Source organism: Triticum aestivum, chromosome 5D (assembly GCF_018294505.1).
Source record: "Triticum aestivum cultivar Chinese Spring chromosome 5D, IWGSC CS RefSeq v2.1, whole genome shotgun sequence".
Classification (NCBI taxonomy): Eukaryota; Viridiplantae; Streptophyta; class Magnoliopsida; order Poales; family Poaceae; genus Triticum; species Triticum aestivum.
The window spans coordinates 128,503,576-128,527,737 of record NC_057808.1 but is presented as its reverse complement, the minus strand read 5'-3'; positions in this window follow the sequence as shown (position 1 = coordinate 128,527,737).

Below are 24,162 nucleotides of genomic sequence, written 5' to 3'. Positions count from 1 at the left end.
GGGGGGGGGGAGGGAGGGCAGCAACCTACAGCCTTGGGCGCCTCCCTCCTCCCCTGCAACACCTCTCTCTCTCTCTCTCTCTCGCAGAAGCTCGGCGAAGCCCTGCCGGAGACCCGCTACATCCACCACCACGCCGTCGTGCTGCTGGATCTCCATCAACCTCTCCTTCCCCCTTGCTGGATCAAGAAGGAGGAGACGTCGCTGCACCGTACGTGTGTTGAACGCGGAGGTGCCATCCGTTCGGCACTCGGTCATCGGTGATTTGGATCACGGCGAGTACGACTCCGTCATCCACGTTCATTGGAACGCTTCCGCTCACGATCTACAAGGGTATGTAGATGCACTCCTTTCCCCTCGGTTCTAGTAGACTCCATAGATGCATCTTGGTGAGCGTAGGAAAATTTTAAATTATGCTACGATTCCCAAACAGGATTACCTGGGCGGAGTGGCAGACTTAAAAAGGCAGGATAACCCGGATTTTTAGGTGAATACACCTGGCTTCCAAGCCTGGCTTTTAAGCCTATTACATGGGTCATAAAAAACTTTTGTCCGTTGAACAAAGAGCCCCCAAGTAATATTTTTGAGCTGTGCTCAATGGTCACCTATGTTTGAGTTGTGCTTTGCAACATACTCTCTTTGGTCCCTTTAACCTGGGTAGTAAGCCCCCAAGTATTTTTATAATCATGGCATATGAGCCGGATCAAAGGGTAATCATAACTTCGCTCAATGAGTCAGAAGCCCCCATGTGACCACATGAAATTTTCATAGATTCATTATTTATTAGAGATAAAATGACAGAGGCCCTGCTTTATCAGGGATGTCGGCTTTATTATATTTAGCATAATATATACATTGTCAAAATATGTACATCAGAAGAACCTGTGGCTCAGGTATAGTAAGGCCGAAGATGAGCAATATTCCACGGCCGGCGGGTCTCCTCCTCCGACGTGCGTGAGTCCTTGTGGTCTCGAACATCGACAAGGTAGTATGACCCATTGTTCAGATTCTTACTGACCACAAAAGGCCCTTCCCAAGGCGGGGATAGCTTGTGCATATCAGTTTGATCCTGGATAAGCCGGAGCACCAAATCACCTTCCTGAAAAGTTCTGGTCTTAACCCGGCGGCTATGATAGTAGCGCGGATCCTGCTGGTAAATCGCCGAACGAGCCATCGCAAGGTCACGCTTCTCATCCAACAGGTCAAGTGCATCCTGACGTGCTTTTTCATTATTAGCTTCAACATAAGCCGCCACACGAGGCGAGTCGTGACGGATGTCACTGGGGAGAACTGCTTCTGCTCCATAAACCATGAAGAAGGGCATGTAACCCGTAGACCTGTTGGGGTAGTATTGATACTCCATATGACTGAGGGTAACTCCTCCACCCAACACCCCGGTGTCCTCTGCAAAGGAACCATAAGCCGGGGCTTGATACCTCTCAAAATTTCTTGATTGGCTCTCTCAGCTTGACCATTAGACTGGGAATGAGCCACCAATGATACATCAAGCCGAATATGCTCATGTTGACAAACCTCTTTCATGGCTCCCTTGGAGAGATTAGTGCCATTATCAGTTATGATACTGTGGGGAAAGCCAAAACGGAAAATCACCTTTTTGATGAATTGAACCGCCGTTGCCGCAACACATTTACTGACTGGCTCTGCCTCAACCCACTCTGTAAACTTGTCAACTGCCACCAGGAGGTGTGTTTTTTTATCCTTGGACCTTTTGAAAGGTCCAACCATATGAAGCCCCCAGACTGCAAACGACCAAGTAATGGGAATCATCCTCAATTCTTGAGCCGGAACATGGGCTCGTCATGAAAATTTCTGAGATCCATCACACTTACTGACCAGGTCTTCAGCATCAGCATGAGCCATCAGCCAATAAAATCCATGAAGAAAAGCCTTAGCAACAAAAGATTTAGAGCCTGCATGATGACCGCAATCTCCTTCATGAATTTCTCGCAGAATTTCACGGCCTTCTTCGGGTGAAACACAATGTTGAAACGCCCCTGTGACACTACAATGATGTAGCTCTCCATTGACAATGGTCATTTATTTGGACCGCCGAGTTATCTGCCTGGCCAAGGTTTCATCCTCAGGTAACTCGCCCCGGGTCATATATGCCAGATACGGAACTGTCCAATCATGAAGTACACGAAGAGCTGCTACCAACTGTGCTTCTGGGTCAGGAATAACAAGATCTTCCTCTGTAGGCAACCTGACTGAAGGGTTATACAAAATATCTAAGAAAGTATTAGGTGGCACCGGCTTACGCTGAGAGCCTAGCCAGCTTAAAGCATCAGCCGCCTCGTTCTTCCTTCGATCAATATGCTCGACCTGATAACCCTTGAAGTGACCCGCAATAGCATCAACCTCGCGACGGTAAGCCGCCATGAGTGGATCCTTAGAATCCCAAGTACCAGAAACTTGTTGAGCTACCAAGTCTGAGTCGCCAAAGCACCTCACCCAGCTTAGATTCATCTCCTTAGCCATCCGAAGACCGTGGAGCAAGGCCTCATATTCAGCTACATTGTTAGTGCAAGGAAACATCAATCGGAGTGTAGGGTAACGCAGCAGAAAACAAAAAATTTCCAACCTACGCACCAGCCCAGGACCACTATGGAGACTGCATACATGGTTTGATCTTTTCGTTACCGACTCGTAGCGCAGCGGGAAGTAGAGTCGATGACGATCAGCGGTGCAGATCCCCGCAGCTAGGATTTACAACCTCCCAACCGCGAGGATGTATACCCTCATCTGCTACTCAGACAACCCTCCGAGAGGCGGCCGAACAGCCCCACCCGGACGGTGTCGCGGACAGCCCTTCGGGAGGACCTTCGAAACTCGAACAGTCACTCGGACAGCCCTTCGGGAGGACCTTCGAAACTCGGACGGTCACACGGACAGCCCTTCGGGAGGCACTCACGAACTAAGACCGAAACTACGATCTCTCTACAGAGTTGCACACATACGGTGTCATCTATCCGGCAGGGCTTCGCCGTCCAGAACTAGTTCCTGCCGGAACCCAGACAACCTTTCGGCTCTACGAAACTATTTCGCAGGGAGGGAGAGAGAAGCCAGATCATTGCATGGCACTTGTATGTGAGAAGGGATGAGTGTGGAGGGCTGCCCCTCCACCTCTATTTATAGGAAATCCCAAGGGGTAGGTTAGTTTCACACAAAAACCCAAAATGCACATGAATGAAGTCCTTCCACAAGGACCTAGGAGTGAAACCAATGAACAAGAGGGTCCCCAAGGGGGGATACCCCATGTGGCCGGCCACACCCCCATGAGGGGCCCAAAAAATGGCTCCTATCCATCCATGTCATCCCCAAGATCTTTTGGAGCAAAGCCCCAAAAGGTGGCTTTCCATAAAGTAACCATAAAGCTGATTTTCACTATTCACGACGACATTTTTCAGCGTCTGATCGAACTGAAAATATTTATGTGGGCTAAGAACATTTCCAGTACCCACTAAAATGATTTTCAACGCGTTCCAAAAAAATTCCGGTTTTAGTGATTTTCATCTGCGAAACGCATCTGAAGTGGCTCCGGCAGCTCCGGAACATTTCCGGTTTTTATCTCAGAAAATTCCAAAAAGCTTCCAGAATGATTCTGGCATCCTCCAAGAATTATCAGGCATGTGCCGAAACCAATTTGACTTAATGGTGTATCCCGAAACAACTTTTCGGTATCATCGAAACTTATCCGATGACCTCTCTCTGCGGTACGATTCCGCTGTCCGAAACTTTTCGGTGTCCGAAACTTTTTCGGTGATTTTCTCTCAGACTCCCTGTCTAGTATTCAGCAGATAGATGACCCTTAAGCGTGTGAACCTATAGGGTCGGTGAAGTATAGACATGACCCGGAACCCCTTCCGATCAATGATCAACATCGGAGCCGTGGACACCCATATTGACCCCTATACCCACACGAATAAATATTCGAGTGAACCTCCAGTTACCGTGTGCTATTCCTGTTGCTTCGCGATATGTTACAAATACCCGAGGTGAGACATGTTGGCATTCCCGTGGATCAACAACTTGTCCACTATGCTAGTTACCTCGTTACCGGTTTTGTTCTCTTTTCTCGTTTCGTGTTCCGGCATCCCCGTGATCAAATCACAAAGTGTCTGGCCAGACGATGATGGACACCATAACACCGAGAGGGCCCGAGTATATCTCTCCATCGTTGGAGGAGCAAATCCCAATCTCGAGCTATCAAGTTACTTAACATACTTTCCCATGAACCCGTAAGCCGCCGTAATAGCCATCCAGTTACGGATGACGTTTAACAAACCCCAAAGTTCATGAAGCAAGCATGAAGAAACTCGATACTCTCATGGTCTAAGGAATTATGCAAACATTAACTATCTCTGTGTTATAAACCATTAACTTGTGACGAATGTATCTCATAGCATAACATCAATCCGGGTCGATTCAACACAAATGTTCTCTTAACATTGTGCCCTCAAAGTTGCTGGCAGACATGCCCATGATCAGGAAAACAGAACCATCATGCAACACTTGAGCTATTCTTAGAGGCCAGACTAGGAATACTTCTTACCGTTTGTTATTCCACATGTGCATATGAGTCTTCCTCCGAGCCTCGTGGATATTGCAGACTCGAGAATCATGCAGTTATAGCATGGAACATAAACATAATATGAACTCAGAGATAAAAAATATCATTTATTATTGCCTCTAGGGCATATCTCCTACAGACTCCCACTTGCACTAGAGTCAATAATCTAGTTAATGCTAATGCACTTTACACCTATGGCATACTGGTGTAAAAAATGCTTCGCATGTGGTATAGCCTGGTGTCCATCGGATCTGACAACTTCAGCTCCATGTGTATCTCTGCATATCCTCACATTTTCATGCTTTCACAAAATTCATATTTTGTGTGGACTTGGCTTTGTATATATGTGAATCATTGGTCGAAACCTGATTCCTCAGACTGAGTTATGGAGCAACTATCTGCAATAGTGTCCCATTGACCAAAGCCTTCCTTGAACCATACTAAGTTCATGAATGAACTATATGATTCAACATCTTTGTCTTTGTCGCTTCTAAAGTGGCCACATACTTCGCCTCTGTTATAGAATTCGCCACAGTAACTTGTTTGGAACAATTTCCAACTAACGTGCCACCATATTGTGTATTACACAAAACCCTTAGCTTAAATCGAAAATCGCATGGAGAAAAGATGAAGAATGTATCGATGTAACATTTTACAATGAACTCTTCATGATCTCCGCTTGTGAGAAAACATATCATCAGTACTTACTCTAGTACTCAATGACATCTTTCACTGTTGTCCCATGATTAGTACTTTGATCACATTAGTATCCATACTCGCAACACCTTGGGAGTATCAGACGTATCTGGTTGTTTTACATACCATGGAATACATGATTAATCCAAACACAAAAGTGTGTGGAATCTGCATCATGTATTTTTCTCATCAGTGTTTTGGGACACCGAGTCTTGCAAAAAACTCTTCCATGTGACTCCGGCAAGAATCACTCCCTGGCGGTTTTAAATGCTAAAAGGTTTTAGCACCTTGTCAATATGTATTCATTGCTTAGCCCTATTAGGTAAATCTATCTCCATAGATCATTATGCCTAATATTGAGGCTATTTAGCCTAAGCACTTCATCAAAAAACTATTTTCAAATGAAGTCCTAATTCGTGTCAAGAAATTTATTTCCAATTAACAATGTGTCAAGCACACAAGGTTTTTAGAAATATTATTACGCTCCCACTTACTTTCTTGAATTACAAGCATCTTCGTTACCCATTGATGAAGTCAAACCCCTTTGACCATTTCATGAAAGCACGAAGATTCCAACTCCATTTTGCTCTCTTCTGTCCATCGCTGGAACTCTGAAGTTTGCACCCTTACTAGCATCCTCTGGATAGACAAAATGCCTTGGACCGTAACACATGCAAGTCCTTGGTTTCATTTCCATCAGATGGAAATCCTATTGTCATCCATGTTTCATATCTCATGATTGAAATATGTATTAATTGCTAGTTCAACCCGAACCGACTTTAAGCATCGCTACGATGAAAACAACCTCATCGTAGTCAACTCTTGAACTTGTTATTTCAACAAGTTGAGCTTTATGGATAAAACATTTTTATCCGTATCAGTTTTAAGTTCCATAAATATTCGTTAGACTCTAAGTCTTCCGAAAGGTGTATCAAGGTCTTAATCTTGAATCACTTATATGGAAACTAACTTGGGTTGTATTGGCATTTAGCCAATTCCGGAGTCAAGGCCCATCAACGCTTCCTTGTGTATCGTAGGTATAATGTTGTCTAACAACAATATCTCGTTTGCGCACCTGAGAGGTTTGCACGAGCCTTGCCTATGTGGTTCAGCTACAAGTTCGACCAAAGTTCATACATTTTATTGTAGAGACTTCCGTATCAGTCGCAGTAGGAAACTCTGGAATTACTTCCAAGGTCTCTTTCCTTTGATCTGATGACGAAGATACTGTTTATCTCGTCGAGTTGCACTATTCTCCCACTCACCTTTTTGAAAGAACCATTCTCTTTAAAAGCACACCGTTTCGCGGCAAAACTATTTGCCTCGGTATAGTGAGGGAGGAATACCCAACATTTTGGTATAACCTACAAAGTAGCACTTGTCTGATTTGGAATAGGTTTGTAACCTTTTACACAAGCCCCATATTCCAAATGTTAAGAAAAGATATAACATGGTTGGGCGTACCATACCATGGCTTCATTTCAACAGACCCAATATAGCTCTTTTCAGTGTAAAAGCTGCAGTCTCTAAAGCATCACTTTAAAAGGGATAATGGCAAATTTATTTATGTCTTCTTTGACCTTACCATGTCATAAATGGTTAGATTACATCTCCACAGACTTTTCACTTGCAGTGGTGTTCCGGGAGGTGCAAGTTATGAAAACCCTTTCACAACTCATCAGACGTTCGCTAAACATGTAACTCAAATATTCCTTTGTGCAATCAAATTGCAGAAACATAATTTTCTTGTTACAATAACTTCTACTTCATTTTTGAAAACCTTTCGAATGATTTCAAAAGATCCAGACTTACGTCTCATCAAGTAAATATCCATATATCTACTTGAGTCATTTCTGAAGATAAATAAATCCACCACTAACAACACTTATCGGATTACACACATCAAATGTATGATCACTAATAAGTTTGTTGTTCGTTCCTTATGGCCTTTGAACGGTATTTTAGTCACTTCACTTTTTGGAGGAAAGTTGCAAGTGTCAGATGATTCAAAATCAAAAAGACTTCAAAATCCATCATAATGGAATTTTCCATGCGGGTTTCTCCAATGTGACCAAATGTAGTGCCACACTTGTGTGGTATTCTTTTAGTCTTGCGACATTTAGCGTCAGTGTTATGGATGTATCATATTACCATCAATATTCATAACATACATCCCATCTTGGATGGAAGCATGGCCCTTCATGTTATTCATAATACTTAACAACAATTGTTTTTTTATGAACAACTCTTTTGCAACAAACATTGTGCAATGGGCTAGAGTGTATGAAACTCTAAAATGAATTATGAAAGTAAACCCAGAGGTATTGTATTATTATCAATATTCATAACATACATCTCATTCATAATGAAAGTATGGCCCTTGTGTTATTCATAACATCGAACATAAAAAGTTCTCTTATGAACAACCTTCTTGCAAGATACCTTATGCAATGGGCTAGAGTTTGTAAAACTCTAAATGAATTATGAAAATAAATACAGACGGCAATACATCGATGGAAGGTATAGTAACATTTACTATGTTCCCTGTGTATACCTTAACCTCATTTCTGGCTAGTCTTTTTAGGCCATAGTAGCTCTTACATTGATTCGTAACAGAATGCAATCGAGCGGGTATCTTTGTGATTAACTCACAATACCCAAGAATTAGTGATTAACATGTTTAACCTTAATTCCCAAGAGCTATATCTTTGACCAGCCTACTATACATCAAAAACTTGTATGACATACATGAGCTGGATATTCCAGTCATCTTTGTTTCTGCCTTTATACTTCTAACAGTTTAACTTTTAGTATTTCTCCTACTCGCAAAAGAAGCACCCAACTTAAGAGTGGCGTTAGCCCCGGACTTCCTAGGCGTGTAAGTCATACTAACACCCTTTGGACACTTCCTTTCTCTTTAAGTTGTTGTTTTATTCACCTTTCATTATATGACAGGCGTTCTTTTGGGTCCCTTTCCCAACAGTTAAATGCATAGTAAACACTTTTACTAATACTTGCAAACAACCATTGCTTTGTTTGTATCTGAAAATAATTTTCAGTTCCATGAATATCATATAACTATCCCAACTTTCGAAGTTTGGGTTTCATGGAAGCAAACATATTCCACTTAACCGTACCAGAATTCCAGCTTTTGGATCGAAGGACGAGAGTCACATGATCCATAGCATTAGCGGGAGGATACGGAAAGCATGCGATAGGACAAAGTTCTTCTCGGCACTTTTGAGGACAATCCTCATATTACGTTACCAATCATAAAGTTTTAACCAAATATTTAACAGCTATTCAATTTTAACAGGGAAAGTGGAATCGCAAGCCATTATTCTACAACTATTTTGCAAGAAACACTTAGACAGTGTTCATAATTAATTGCACTGACAATTAAACATGTTAATTCAACAGTGCGCTCCCACTCAAATCAATATCTCTCATAATTGATTTAGAGTGATTCAAGATCCATATTTCTATTCGATGCCATTGAGGGGTTCATCACTGATGACACGAATTTCAATCGGTAGGCCAACTTGCCGATCACATCTCTATGTGATTCTTGTTCATCTTTCGATGGGCGTGTTCCGAGCTCAGGACTCTCCTGCCTGAACGTCAAAGACAACCAAGTGATCTTGCTGCGAGGTCTGACCTCACCCGCCTCATTCCTCTCGATTCGTTCGTGTTCATGTGTACATGGCGCACCCCGAAAAGATACGAATTTCAGACGGTGCTACACTTGGGTGAACACTAACTACTTTGATATTTTAAGTGAGAGATCACCCTAATAAAAAGCGACTACCGCGCAATCAAGAAGGGTGCATCATAAGGGATAAACATCTCAGGCAATTCATAATAGCATGATATGGTATAGCCCTTTCTGACGGAGAAGTCTTTCATTTCTTCGTCTTCGGCATTTGCGTCAGTGTTCACCTTCATGAAGATTGCCACCACCCTGTTGATGCACCAGATAATATTGCTATATCTATAGCTAATAAAATAAGTGCATTACTTAAGGTTGACACGCAGGTCATTAAAGTGACAATCATATGGCTCCAGCCATCATGCCGAATCATGACACGCAGGTCATGTTAATTACATCATATAGTCATCTCATACATAATCAAATTGAATATGAGCATTGCTATACCACATCACATGCACATCCTGCAAAACCAAGTTAGACGCCTCTAATCGGTTTATGCAAAATTTTATTTTACGTGGCTTCTAAGGTTTTGACTTAAACCGCAGCTACCAACGTTTTATCATCAAGTATGATTATTCAAGTTGCTAGATTAACATCTCGGGGTGTATGAAACACGAGATAATTAAATCTCGAGCCCCATACTAAACTTCGTCATACGCATGACTCCCGTGCAGATCATATCTGCAATGCCCTCTCATCTGCGAATTTCATCTTTCTTTTGACTACGGCAGAACCCAAAGAACTGATAGCACTTCCATGATCAATCAGGATCACGGATTGCCAGAACTTTGTCAAATTCCACCATGCTGTCTCGAGATTGAGCAAACACAAATTCTAGGGAAGCAACAAGAACGTCGGGTAACAAATTTCATCTGTCACCCGCATAAATAATTTTCTGCAATAGATCTCATCTACTACCTAATTATATTATGCAATACCCATACATCTCCATGTATTCTAGATCGAAACCTGCATCTACGCATAGCACGGCTCTTGATGCCACTGTAGGGTAACGCAGCAGAAAACAAAAATTTTCCAACCTACGCACCAGCCCAAGACCACTATGGAGACTACATACATGGTTTGATCTTTTTCGTTACCGACTCGTAGCGCAGCAGGAAGTAGAGTCGATGACGATCGGCGGTGCAGATCCCCGCAGCTAGGATTTACAACCTCCCAACCGCGAGGATGTATACCCTCATCTACTACTCAGACAGCCCTCCGGGAGGCGGTCGAACAGCCCCACCCGGACGGTGTCGCGGACAGCCCTTCGGGAGGACCTTCGAAACTCGAACAGTCACTCGGACAGCCCTTCGGGAGGACCTTCGAAACTCGGACGGTCACACGGACAGCCCTTCGGGAGGCACTCATGAACTAAGACCGAAACTAAGATCTCTCTACAGAGTTGCACACATACGGTGTCATCTATCCGGCAGGGCTTCGCCGTCCAGAACTAGTTCCTGCCGGAACCCAGACAACCTTTCGGCTCTATGAAATTATTTCGCGGGGAGGGAGAGAGAAGCTAGATCATTGCATGGCACTTGTATGTGAGAAGGGATGAGTGTGGAGGGCTGCCCCTCCACCTCTATTTATAGGAAATCCCAAGGGGTAGGGTAGTTTCACACAAAAACCCAAAATGCACATGAATGAAGTCCTTCCACAAGGACCTAGGAGTGAAACCAATGAACAAGAGGGTCCCCAAGGGGGGATACCCCATGTGGCCGGCCACACCCCCATGAGGGGCCCAAAAAATGGCTCCTATCCATCCATGTCATCCCCAAGATCTTTTGGAGCAAAGCCCCAAAAGGTGGCTTTCCATAAAGTAACCATAAAACTGATTTTCACTATTCACGACGACATTTTTCAGGGTCTGATCGAACTGAAAATATTTATGTGGGCTAAGAACATTTCCAGTACCCACTAAAATGATTTTCAACGCGTTCCAAAACAATTCCGGTTTTAGTGACTTTCATCTGCGAAACACATCTGAAGTGGCTCCGGCAGCTCCGGAACATTTCCGGTTTTTATCTTAGAAAATTCCAAAAAGCTTCCAGAATGATTCTGGCATCCTCCAAGAATTATCAGGCATGTGCCAAAACCAATTTGACTTAATGGTGTATCCCGAAACAACTTTTCGGTATCATCCAGGCTTATCCGATGACCTCTCTTTGCGGTACGATTCCGCTGTCCGAAACTTTTCGGTGTCCGAAACTTTTTCGGTGATTTTCTCTCAGACTCTCTGTCTAGTATTCAGCAGATAGATGACCCTTAAGCGTGTGACCCTATAGGTTCGGTGAAGTATAGACATGACCCGGAACCCCTTCCGATCAATGATCAACATCGGAGCCGTGGACACCCATATTGACCCCTATACCCACACGAATAAATATTCGAGTGAACCTCCAGTTGCCGTGTGCTATTCCTGTTGCTTCGCGATATGTTACAAATACCCGAGGTGAGACATGTTGGCATTCCCGTGGATCAACAACTTGTCCACTATGCTAGTTACCTCGTTACCGGTTTTGTTCTCTTTTCTCGTTTCGTGTTCCGGCATCCCCGTGATCAAATCACAAATTGTCTGGCCAGACGATGATGGACACCATAACACCGAGAGGGCCCGAGTATATCTCTCCATCGTCGGAGGAGCAAATCCCAATCTTGAGCTATCAAGTTACTTAACATACTTTCCCATGAACCCGTAAGCCACCGTAATAGCCATCCAGTTACGGATGACGTTTAACAAACCCCAAAGTTCATGAAGCAAGCATGAAGCAACTCGATACTCTCATGGTCTAAGGAATTATGCAAACATTAACTATCTCTGTGCTATAAACCATTAACTTGTGACGAATGTATCTCATAGCATAACATCAATCCGGGTCGATTCAACACAAATGTTCTCTTAACATTGTGCCCTCAAAGTTGCTGGCATAGACATGCCCATGATCAGGAAAACAGAACCATCATGCAACACTTGAGCTAGTCTTAGAGGCCAGACTAGGAATACTCCTTACCGTTTATTATTCCACACGTGCATATGAGTCTTCCTCCGAGCCTCGTGGATATTGCAGACTCGAGAATCATTGCAGTTATAGCATGGAACATAAACATAATATGAACTCAGAGATAAATAATATCATTTATTATTGCCTCTAGGGTATATCTCCTACACGGAGAACATAACAAAATTTATCACCTCGAGGGGAAGCTAGCACGACTCCAGCCCCAGAGCCCTCCAATTGCCTGGACCCGTCAAAGTGAATAGTCCAATACGTGTTATCTGGCTTTTCTTCAGGCATCTGCAGCTCTGTCCAGTCATTGATGAAATCCACCAATGCTTGAGACTTGATGGCCGTGCGAGGCATATACTTCAGACCATGAGGTCCAAGCTCAATGGCCCACTTGGCTATCCGACCTGTGGCTTCTCTATTTTGAATAATATCCCCCAAGGGAGCAGAACTGACCACATTGATTGGGTGACCCAAAAAATACTGCTTAAGCTTCGACTGGCCATGAATACCCCATATACAAGTTTCTGCCAGTGCGGATACCTCTGCTTGGACTCAATGAGAACCTCATTGATGTAGTAAGCCGACCTTTGAATCGGATATTCCTTGCCTGCCTCCTTCCGTTCCACCACAATAGCTACACTGACAGCCCGGGCATTAGCAGCCACATACAACAACAACAGCTCCTTATCAACAGGAGCAGCAAGAATGGGCGGCTCAGCCAGCTGCTTCTTCAAGTCCTCAAATGCTGTATTAGCGGCGTCACTCCAGACAAAATTATCTGTCTTTTTCATCATCTGATACAGAGGGATAGCCTTCTCTCCCAACCGGCTTATGAACCAGCTTAGAGCCGCAATACGACCCGCCAGACGTTGAACATCATTGACACACGCCGGCTTAGACAAAGAAGTAATGGCCTTGATCTTTTCCGGATTAGCTTCAATGCCTCTGTTAGAAACCAGAAAACCTAAGAGCTTGCCTGCCGGCACACCAAAAACGCATTTGGCCGGGTTAAGAATCATCTTATAAACCCGGAGATTATCAAAGGTCTCCTTCAAATCGTCTATCAATGTTTCCTGCTTCCTGGATTTGACCACAATATCATCCACATAAGCATGAACATTGCGCCCAATCTGATTATGAAGACAATTCTGCACACATCGCTGATAAGTCGCCTGGGCACTCTTGAGCCCAAAAGGCATAGTCACATAACAGAAAACTCCAAAGGGAGTGATAAAAAGCTGTCTTCTCCTGGTCCTTAACTGCCATTTTGATCTGATGATAACCAGAATAAGCATCCAAAAAACTCAAACACTCACAACCCGCCGTAGCATCAATAATTTGATCAATACGAGGGAGAGCAAAAGGATCAGCCAGACAGGCCTTGTTTAAATCCGTGTAATCCACTCACATACGCCAAGTGCCGTTCTTCTTAAGTACCAGCACCGGGTTAGCCAACCACTCAGGATGAAAAACTTCAACAATGAACCCGGCCGCCAAGAGCCGGGCCACTTCTTCACCAATGGCCTTTCGCCTCTCTTCATTAAAACGACGGAGAAACTGCTTCACCGGCTTAAATTTCGGATCAATATTAAGACTGTGCTCAGCGAGTTCCCTCGGTACACCTGGCATGTCAGAAGGCTTCCATTCAAAAATGTGCCGATTCTCACGGATGAACTCGATGAGCGCGCTTTCCTATTTTGGATCCAGATTAGCACTGACGCTGAACTGCTTAGACGAATCACCAGGAACAAAGTCCACTAGCTTGGTGTCATCCGCCGATTTAAATTTCAAGGCCGGGTCATGCTCCGTAGTTCGCTTTTTCAGAGACGTCATGTCAGCCGGGTCAACATTGTCCTTATAGAACTTCAATTCCTCTGTGGCACACACAGACTCAGCATAAGCCGCATCCCCTTCTTCACATTCCAAAGCTATCTTCTGGCTTCCATGCACTGTGATAGTACCCTTGTAACCCGGCATCTTGAGCTGCAGATAAAAATAACAAGGCCTTGCCATGAACTTGGCATAAGCCGGCCGTCCAAACAGAGCATGATATGGGCTTTGAATCTTGACCACCTCAAAGCTTAATGTTTCAGCCCGGGAATCATATTCATCCCGAAGGGCGACCTCCAAAGCAATCTTGCCTACCGGATATGCAGACTTACCAGGCACCACTCCATGGAAAACAGTATTGGACGGCTTAAGATTTTTATCAGTCAACCCCATGCGGCAGAAAGTATCATAATAAAGGATATTAATGCTGCTACCTCCATCCATGAGTACCTTAGTGAACTTCTACCCTCCAACCTGAGGTGCCACAACCAAAGCCAGATGACCCGGATTATCAACCCCGGGCGGGTGATCTTCTCGACTCCACACAATGGGTTGCTCAGACCATCGCAAGTAACGGGGAATTGCCGGCTCAACGGCATTCACAACCCTTTTATGGAGCTTCTGATCCCGTTTGCATGTGGTGAAGACATGGTACTGCCCACTATTCAACTGCTTCGGGTTATTCTGATAACCGGACTGATGCTGCTGCTGGTTGCCCTGATCAGACTATTGATGAAAACCACCCTGGTTGCCATGATTGCCTTGATTACCTTGGAACCCAGTATTAGAACCGCCGCCACCATAACCCGGGCCCTGAGAGCCGGATCCTGGGCCGCCACCTGGCCCATGATTGTCTTGAAAAAGATTGGAATTTTTATACTCCTTCATGATGAAGCAATCCTTCCAAAGGTGAGTGGACGACCTTTCACGTGTACCATGCCTCGGGCAGGGCTGATTCAGCATCTGCTCAAGATTGAAGCCTGATCCCCCAAGCCGTGGGGGCGGCTTACCCTTACGTCGCTGACCATTATTTTGCATATTGGTGTTAGCCACAAAGTCCAAATTGTTATCAGCTTTGCGCTTACCATTGCCTCCTTGACTCGTCGGATTATGCTGTTGCCCTCTGGTGTTACTGCTCTTCTTTCCCTTTCCTGACTTTTCATCCTCAGACTCGGGGTCCTTGGTACCATCAGAGTCAGCATATTTAACTTGAGCGGCCATGAGCGTCCCCATGTCATTGCAGTGACGTTTCAGCCGTCCTAACTTCTGCTTCAAAGGTGTGAAACGACAATTGCCCTCCAACGTTAGGATTGCTGAATCAGCTTTGATACGATCCGACGAGTGGAGAATTGCTGAGACCCGGCGCACCCAGTGGGTTGTTGACTCACCCTCTTCTTGAACACAAGCCGCCAAGTCCACAATCGACATGGGCTGTTTGCATGTATCCTTGAAATTCTGAATAAAACGAGCTTTTAACTCGGCCCATGACCCAATGGAGTTAGCTGGTAGCCCCTTCAACCAAGTGCGGGCCGTTCCGTCCAACATCATGGTGAAATATTTAGCACACGCAGCCTCACTAACATCCAGCAGTTCCATGGCCATCTCATAACTCTCGACCCATGCCTCAGGGGCTAAGTCGGCCGTATAGTTAGGTACTTTGCGAGGGACCTTGAAGTCCTTGGGCAAACGCTCGTTACGCAGAGCCGGTACCAAACACAACACACCCAAAGTCCTGGAAGTCACACCTATCTCCACCGAAGCTGTTGGACGAAACGGGGAATGCTGATGAGCTGCATACCGAGCCGGCAGCTCAGCCTCCGGACGCGCTCTTCCTTGATCCACTACGTTCTGGGCATTAGCCCCACCGCTTGCCGGGTTATGTCCACGGGGCGGGTTGCGGTTCCGCCCACTGCTTGACACAGCCGGCTCATTAATATGCCTGCTATAACTCCGACTTGGGCGAGGGGTTGAATGGATCCTCTCACGACTATGAGAATAAGCTGCCTGTTGGGCCAAAGTCGTTTGAAGTAATTCTCCGGCCCGTTGTATCTCCATTGCCGCCGGCGACTCACCCTCAACTGGTATGTCACCGCAGCAATCATATTATCCAAAGGGTTAGAATAATGACCCGGCGGCGTTAGCACATGTTGAGGCGGAGTCGTATTCATACGTGGTAGCTCTGTCATACGCGGCTGAATCGGTGCCCCTGTCCCAGGCGCTTCACCCCGGTTTACCTCTGGCGGGTTACTGGGCCCTACTCCAGGCGTGTTAAAGAGATTCCTCGCCTCATAAACCGACGGCAGACGAGTCTGATGCCTCCTCCTCATGACTTCGTTTGAAGCATTCCGATCCATCATGAGCCGGAAAGACTCCGATTGAATCTGCTGCGCCTGAGCATCCAAAGTGACCTGCTCTGCAGCCATCCTAGTACTCTCCGCGTTTAGCTCCTCCTTGGCCTGTGCTATCTCATCACGTAGTTTTGCAACTTCCGCATTATGCTGATCCTGATCTGCCGGGTTAACCATCGTTGTCAACAATGTTGTCAGTTTATCCAGCAGGTCGGTTACGATTTGAGCCGGCAGGCGCACAGGGCCTCCTACCCCGGCAGCCGTTGCCGCTACTGACCCGGAGATTATTGCTGCCGCAGTCGAAGAGCTCTGCACTGGTTGTGTACCGGCCATAGAGATCGCATCTCTGTTTGGCGGCTCATAGGGGTCCGGAATACTGTCGCCACCGGAACAGCCCCCAAGCCGGCCATCTTGTAGTTGGTACAGCGATTCAGTTTCACCAGATGACTCACCATCCGAGTAAACGACCGTCTCACCGTCAGACACAGATCTATCCTCAGGTTTCGCTCCATGAATGAATCCCACGAAGGCACGCTTCACGGCGGGCTGAACTCGGGCGGGTCTCGCACGCTGAGCCATCTCGATGATGTCGGTGCAGATGTCCGACTCAGGGCCCGACTCGCCGATCTTGCCGATGAAGACGTGGATTCCGCTGAAGGGGACCCGGTACCCGTACTCGATTGAGCCGGCCTCGGGGCCCCAGCCTGCGTCGTCGATGTAGAGCTTGCCGCGACGACTCTTCGTCATCCGGCCCACAGCGTATCCCTTGATCCCTTCGAAGTTGCCCTTTAAGAACTCGAAACCACCGTGCGCTGGCCCCACGGTGGGCGTGAACTGTCGTGGGATTGTCATGGCAGATGTCCTAGTGTGAGGACTTAGTCATGGAGCCATCGCAACTAGGTTAGCTTAAAGGGGTTAAATGCGACAAAGGACACATGGAATTTATACTGGTTCGGCCCCTTGCGGTGAAGGTAAAGGCCTAATCTAGTTTGAGGTGGTATTGATTATGTCTCGATTACCAGGGAGCGAATACGCTTGACCTAATTCTCAGTTGTTGTCTCTCCCCTAAGCCGCCACCGGGTCGTCCCCTTATATACACGGGTTGACGCCCTGCGGCCTACAGAGTCTCGGCCGGCTCATAAACATATCCGGCTCGGTGACTTAATTAAAATTTCCTTATAGTACAAGCTACATACATATGGCGGTTACACTTGCGGGCCTTAAGCCGCCTTTGGCTCTTGGGCTCTTCATAGTCATCCTTATGAACCGCCATCTTCGATTCCTTCATGGGCTCTGTCTTGTAAGTCACCAAGAGTTAACCCGGCCCCTCCTGGGCAGGTTAACTCAGTAGCTATATTCCCAACAGGGGTTGTCAATCCCTTCATGGTTACTTGCAAAAGTGAGATCTGATAGAGATAGATAAATGATAAGGTAAATATTTTTGGTATTTTTGGTTTATAGATCGGAAAGTAAAAGATTGCAAAAAAGTAGATCGAAAACTTATATGATGGAAAATAGACCCAGGGGCCATAGGTTTCACTAGAGGCTTCTCTCAAGATAGAAAATAATAAGGTGGGTGATCAAATTACTTCCGAGCAATTGATAGAAAAGAAAAAAGTTGTGACGATATCTAAGGCAATGATCATGAATATAGGCATCACGTTTGTGTCAAGTAGACCGAAACGATTCTGCATCTACTACTATTACTCGACACATTGACCGCTATCCAGCATGCATCTAGAGTATTATGTTCATAAAGAACAGAGTAATGCATTAAGTAAGATGACATGATGTAGAGGGATTAACTCAAGCAATATGATGAAAACTGTTGGGGAACGTAGCAGAAATTCAAAATTTTCTACGCATCACCAAGATCAATCTATGGAGTAATCTAGCAACGAGGGGAAGGGGAGTGAATCTACATACCCTTGTAGATCGCGATGCGGAAGCGTTGCAAGAACGCGGATGAGGGAGTCGTACTCGTAGCGATTCAGATCGCGGTTGATTCCGATCTAAGCACCGAAAGAACGGTGCCTCCGCGTTCAACACACGTGCAGCCCGGTGACGTCTCCCACGCCTTGATCCAGCAAGGAGAGAGGGAGAGGTTGGGGAAGACTCCATCCAGCAGCAACACGACGGCATGGTGGTGGTGGAGGAGCGTGGCAATCCCGCAGGGCTTCGCCAAGCACCGTGGGAGAGGAGGAGGAGGGAGAGGGGTAGGGCAGCACCAAAAGGAGACTTTCTCGTGTGTGTATGGCAGCCCAAACCTCAAGTATATATAGGGGGGAAGGGGGCTGCGCCCCCCTTAGGGTTTCCACCCCCAAGAGGAGGCAGCCAGCCCTAGATCCCATCAAGGGGGCGGCCAAGGGGAGGAGAGGGGAAGGCGCCCCACTAGATGGGCCCTAAGGCCCATCTGGACCTAGGGTTTGCCCCCTCCCACTCTCCCATGCGCCTTGGGCCTTGGTGGGGGGGCGCACCAGCCCACCTGGGGCTGGTCCCCTCCCACACTTGGCCCACGCAGCCTTCTGGGGCTGGTGGCCCCACTTGGTGGACCCCCGGGACCCTCCCGGTGGTCCCGGTACATTACCGATTTCACCCGAAACTTTTCCGGTGACCAAAACAGGACTTCCCATATATAAATCTTTACCTCCGGACCATTCCGGAACTCCTCGTGACGTCTGGGATCTCATCCGGGACTCCGAACAACATTCGGTAACCACGTACATGCTTTCCCTATAACCCTAGCGTCATCGAACCTTAAGCGTGTAGACCCTACGGGTTCGGGAACCATGCAGACATGACCGAGACGTTCTCCGGTCAATAACCAACAGCGGGATCTGGATACCCATGTTGGCTCCCACATGTTCCACGATGATCTCATCGGATGAACCACGATGTCGGGGATTCAATCAATCCCGTATTCAATTCCCTTTGTCTAACGGTATGTTACTTGCCCGAGATTCGATCGTCGGTATCCCTATACCTTGTTCAATCTCGTTACCGGCAAGTCTCTTTACTCGTTCCGTAACTCACATCATCCCGTGATCAACTCCTTGGTCACACTGTGCACATTATGATGATGTCCTACCGAGTGGGCCCAGAGATACCTCTCCATTTACACGGAGTGACAAATCCCAGTCTCGATTCGTGCCAACCCAACAAACACTTTCGGTGATACCCGTAGTGCACCTTTATAGCCACCCAGTTACGTTGTGACGTTTGGCACACCCAAAGCATTCCTACGGTATCCGGGAGTTGCACAATCTCATGGTCTAAGGAAATGATACTTGACATTAGAAAAGCTCTGAGCAAACGAACTACACGATCTTGTGCTAGGCTTAGGATTGGGTCTTGTCCATCACATCATTCTCCTAATGATGTGATCCCGTTATCAACGACATCCAATGTCCATGGTCAGGAAACCGTAACCATCTATTGATCAACGAGCTAGTCAACTAGAGGCTTACTAGGGACATGGTGTTGTCTATGTATCCACACATGTATCTGAGTTTCCTATCAATACAATTCTAGCATGGATAATAAACGATTATCATGAACAAGGAAATATAATAATAACCTATTTATTATTGCCTCTAGGGCATATTTCCAACAGTCTCCCACTTGCACTAGAGTCAATAATCTAGTTCACATCACCATGTGATTAACACTGACAGGTCACATCACCATGTGACCAACACCCAAGAGTTTACTAGAGTCAACAATCTAGTTCACATCTCTATGTGATTAACACTCAATGAGTTCTGGTTTGATCATGTTATGCTTGTGAGAGAGGTTATTAGTCAACGGGTCTGAACCTTTCAGATCCGTGTGTGCTTTACGAATATCTATGTCTTCTTTGTGGATGCTACCACGCGCTACTTGGAGCCATTTCAAGTCATTGCTCTACTATACGAATCCGGTTTACTACTCAGAGTCATCCGGATTAGTGTCAAAGTTCGCATCGACGTAACCCTTTACGACGAACTCCTTTTCACCTCCATAATCAAGAAAATTCCCTAGTCCACTAGGTACTAAGGATAAGTTCGACCGCTGTCATGTGATCCATTCCCGGATCACTATTGTACCCCTTGACCAACTCATGGCAAGGCACACTTCATGTGCGGTACACAGCATAGCATACTGTAGAGCCTACGTCTAAAGCATAGGGGACGACCTTCGTCCTTTCTCTCTCTTCTGCTGTGGTCAGGTCTTGAGTCTTACTCAATACTCACACCTTGTAACACAGCCAAGAACTCCTTCTTTGTTGATCTATTTTGAATTCTTTCAAAAACATGTCAAGGTGTGCGTTCTTTTGAAAGTATCATCAGGCGTCTTGATCTATCTCTATAGATCTTGATGCCCAATATGTAAGCAGCTTTATCCAGGTCTTCCTTTGAAAAACTCCTTTCAAACAACCCTTTATGCTTTCCAGAAATTTTACATTATTTCGGATCAACAATATGTCATTCACATATACTTATCAGAAATGTTGTAGCGCTCCCACTCACTTTATTGTAAATACAAGTTTCTAACAAACTTTGTATAAACCCAAAAACTTTGATCACCCCATCAAAGCGTATATTCTGACTCCGAGATGCTTGCTCTAATCCATGGAAGGATCGCTGGAGCTAGCATACCTTTTAGCATCCTTAGGATCGACAAAACCTTTCTGATTGTATCACATACAACCTTTCCTTACGAAAACTGGTAAGGAAACTTGTTTTGACATCCATCCGCCAGATTTCATAAATGTAGCTAATGCTAACATGATTCCGACGGACCTAAGCATCGCTACGGATGAGAAAAACTCATCGTAGTCAACTCCTTGAACTTGTGAAAATACTCTTTGCCACAAGTCGAGCTTCATAGACGGTAACATTACCGTCCATGTCCGTCTTCTTCTCAAAGATCCATTTATCTTGGATTTCATGGTTTCTAACCATTTGTCGGAATATGGGCCCACCATCGCTTCTCCATAGCTCGTAGGTTCAGTATTGTCCAACAACATGATATCTCAGACAGGATCACGTACCACTCTAAAGTAGCACGCATCCTCGTCGTCCTACGAGGTTTGGTGGTGACTTGATCCGAAGTTTCATGATCACTATCATAAGCTTCTACTTCAATTGGTATAGGTGCCACAGGAACAACTTCCTGTGCCCTGCTACACACTAGTTGAAGTGACGGTTCAATAACCTTATCAAGTCTCCACCATCCTCCCACTCAATTCTTTCGAGAGAAACTTTTCCTCGAGAAAGGACTTATTGCTAGAAGCAATTACTTTTGCTTCCAGATCTGAAATAGGAGGTATACCCAACTGTTTTGGGTTTTCTATGAAGATGCATTTATCCGCTTTGGGTTCGAGCTTATCAGCCTGAAACATTTTTCACATAAGCGTCGCAGCCCCAAACTTTTAAGAAACAACAACTTAGGTTTCTATAAACGGTGTCGTCTCAACGGAATTACGTGGTGCCCCTTTTTAAAGTGAATGCGGTTGTCTCTAATGCCTAACCCATAAACGATAGTGGTAATTTGATAAGAAACATCATGGTATGCACCATATCCAATAGGGTGTAGTTATGATGTTCGGACACACCATCACACTATGGTGTTCCAGGCGGTATTAATTGTGAAACACTTTCCACAATGTCTTAATTGTGTGCCAAACTCGTAACTCAGATATCTCTATGATCATATCATAGACATTTTATCCTCTTGTCACGACAATCTTCAACTTCACTCTGAAATTACTTGAACCTTTCAATAATTCAGACTAGTGTTTCATCAAGTAAATACACTCAGCATCTACTCAAATTATCTGTGAAGTAAGAACATAACGATATCCACTGCATGCCTCAGCACTCATTGGACTGCGTACATCAAAATGTATTACTTCCAATAAGTTGCTCTCTTGTTCCATCTTACTGAAAACGAGGACTTTCAGTCATCTTGCCCATGTGGTATGATTTGCATGTCTCAAGTGATTCATAATCAAGTGAGTCTAAACGATCCATCTGCATGGAGTTTCTTCATGCATATATACCAATAGACATGGTTCGCATGTCTCAATCTTTTCAAAATGAGTGAGTCCAAACCCCCAAGAGGAGGCAGCCAGCCCTAGATCCCATCAAGGGGGCGGCCAAGGGGAGGAGAGGGGGAGGCGCCCCACTAGATGGGCCCTAAGGCCCATCTGGACCTAGGGTTTGCCCCCTCCCACTCTCCCATGCGCCTTGGGCCTTGGTGGGGGGGCGCACCAGCCCACCTGGGGCTGGTCCCCTCCCACACTTGGCCCACGCAGCCTTCTGGGGCTGGTGGCCCCACTTGGTGGACCCCCGGGACCCTCCCGGTGGTCCCGGTACATTACCGATTTCACCCGAAACTTTTCCGGTGACCAAAACAGGACTTCCCATATATAAATCTTTACCTCCGGACCATTCCGGAACTCCTCGTGACGTCCGGGATCTCATCCGGGACTCCGAACAACATTCGGTAACCACGTACATGCTTTCCCTATAACCCTAGCGTCATCGAACCTTAAGCGTGTAGACCCTACGGGTTCGGGAACCATGCAGACATGACCGAGACGTTCTCCGGTCAATAACCAACAGCGGGATCTAGATACCCATGTTGGCTCCCACATGTTCCACGATGATCTCATCGGATGAACCACGATGTCGGGGATTCAATCAATCCCGTATACAATTCCCTTTGTCTATCGGTATGTTACTTGCCCGAGATTCGATCGTCGGTATCCCTATACCTTGTTCAATCTCGTTACCGGCAAGTCTCTTTACTCGTTCCGTAACTCACATCATCCCGTGATCAACTCCTTGGTCACACTGTGCACATTATGATGATGTCCTACCGAGTGGGCCCAGAGATACCTCTCCGTTTACACGGAGTGACAAATCCCAGTCTCGATTCGTGCCAACCCAACAAACACTTTCGGTGATACCCGTAGTGCACCTTTATAGCCACCCAGTTACGTTGTGACGTTTGGCACACCCAAAGCATTCCTACGGTATCCGGGAGTTGCACAATCTCATGGTCTAAGGAAATGATACTTGACATTAGAAAAGCTCTGAGCAAACGAACTACACGATCTTGTGCTAGGCTTAGGATTGGGTCTTGTCCATCACATCATTCTCCTAATGATGTGATCCCGTTATCAACGACATCCAATGTCCATGGTCAGGAAACCGTAACCATCTATTGATCAACGAGCTAGTCAACTAGAGGCTTACTAGGGACATGGTGTTGTCTATGTATCCACACATGTATCTGAGTTTCCTATCAATACAATTCTAGCATGGATAATAAACGATTATCATGAACAAGGAAATATAATAATAACCTATTTATTATTGCCTCTAGGGCATATTTCCAACAAAAACCCCATCTTTTTATCCTCGATGGCAACAATACAATACGTGCCTTGCTGCCCCTATTGTCACTGGGAAAGGACACCGCAAGATTGATCCCAAAGCTAAGCACTTATCCCATTGCAAGAAAAACCAATCTAGTTGGCCAAACCAAACCGGTAGTTCGAAGAGAATTACAAAGATATAAAATCATGCATAAAATAATTCAGAGAAGATTCAAATAATATTCATAGATAAGCTGATCATAAATCCACAATTCATCGGATCTGGCCAAACACACCGCAAAAAAGTATTACATCGAATAGATCTCCAAGAACATCGAGGAGAAGATGGTATTGAGGATCAAAGAGAGATAGGAAGCCATCTAGCTACTAGCTATGGACCCATAGGTCTGTGGTAAACTACTCATGCTTCATTGGAAGGGAAATAGAGTTGATGTAGAAGCCCTCCATGATCGATTCCCCCTATGACAGGGTGCCGGAAAAGGTCCCTAGATGGGATCTCATGGGTACATAAGGTTGCGGCGTTGGAAAAGTGTTTTCGTGGATGCCTCTGTGGTTTGGGGATATATGGGAATATATAGGCGAACGAATTA